Raw genomic sequence first — 1,288 nt, 5'->3', positions numbered from 1 at the left:
GGAAAAATTTGGGTGGTTCCTCCAACCTGCATTATAGGTATTACTGGATGGGTTATTTTAAGATCGAAAGTTATTGTTACCCATTTAGTTGACTTGTTCTTCTTCAGTTGTTGGATTGAAGGATTAGTATTCTGTATGCACACCTCCTCCGCTTGAGTCACACCTCATTACTGGATGTACTAGCGTAGAACCAAGAAAACTATCAATCTTTTTATTGAGAAGTTCTACCTGATTAGAGAGCATGGTGACTGAATCGATGTTATAAATGCCGACTGTTTCATCGATTTTGTTCTCATAACTTGCCACTGATAGTTATTCAGTGACATGTCCTCTATAAATTCATAGGCATCTTCCGGTGTTTTATTGTTGATGGTTCCGCCAGCGGCTGCATCAATCATTTGTCTTGTCGAGGGATTCACACCATTGTAAAATGTTTGAACTTGCAGCCATAGAGGTAACCCATGGTGAGGGCACCTTCTCAATAGATCCTTGTATCTCTCCCATGCATCATAAAGTGTTTTTAAGTCCATCTGCACAAAAGAAGAGATATCATTGCATAATTTAGCCGTTTTAGCCGGCGAAAAATATTTTAGTAAAAATTTCACGGTCATTTGCTCCCAAGTAGTGATAGACCCTCGTGGTAACGAGTTTAACCACTGTTTAGCTTTGTTTCTCAGTGAGAAGGGAAATAACCGAAGACGGATGGCATCATCAAAAATGCCATTGATTTTCAATGTATTGCAAAATTCCAGGAAATTTGCTAAGTGAGTGTTGGGATCTTCATCCTGCAAACCTCAAACTGAACAAACTGCTGTACCATCTGAATAGTGTTAGGTTTTAATTCAAAATTATTCGCATCAATAGCAGGTCTAACTATACTTGATTTAGTTCCTGTTAAAGAGGGTTTAGCATAGTCATACATAGTACGTGAAGCAGGATTTTGATTAGCTGCAATTGCAGGAGGTAGTTGATTGTCTTGGTTTTCAGCCATCTCATCGGTTGGAGGTTGAGTATTGTCTTCTTGTTCGTTTTCTGTGTATTGTAAACTACGCCTTTTTTCTCTTTGATTTCTACGAACTGTTCGATCGATTTCTTCGTCAAAAAGTAAAGGTCCTGACGGGTTTCTTCTAGTTATAAACTATAAAAACCTCTCAAGAGAAAGAAAAAGTAAATTAATAAATAATAATAATTAAATTAAATTAAATTGCAAGAAAAATAAATGGCTAAAGTAATAAAAATTTAGTGTTCCTAATATTTCAGTTCCCCGGCAATGGCGCCAAAAACTTGA

General features: G+C 36.9%; 1 non-coding gene across 1 annotated transcript; it reads left to right on the top strand.

Moving 5' to 3' along the window:
• The first annotated feature begins 456 nt into the window (after positions 1–456).
• On the top strand, positions 457–563 carry LOC128287739 (small nucleolar RNA R71). Its single transcript, XR_008278439.1, has one exon. It is a non-coding gene; the product is annotated as a small nucleolar RNA R71 (small nucleolar RNA).
• Positions 564–1,288: the final 725 nt, after the last annotated feature.

Source organism: Gossypium arboreum, chromosome 13, assembly GCF_025698485.1.
Source record: "Gossypium arboreum isolate Shixiya-1 chromosome 13, ASM2569848v2, whole genome shotgun sequence".
Taxonomy (NCBI): Eukaryota; Viridiplantae; Streptophyta; class Magnoliopsida; order Malvales; family Malvaceae; genus Gossypium; species Gossypium arboreum.
This window is presented reverse-complemented; position numbering and strand designations above follow the sequence as displayed.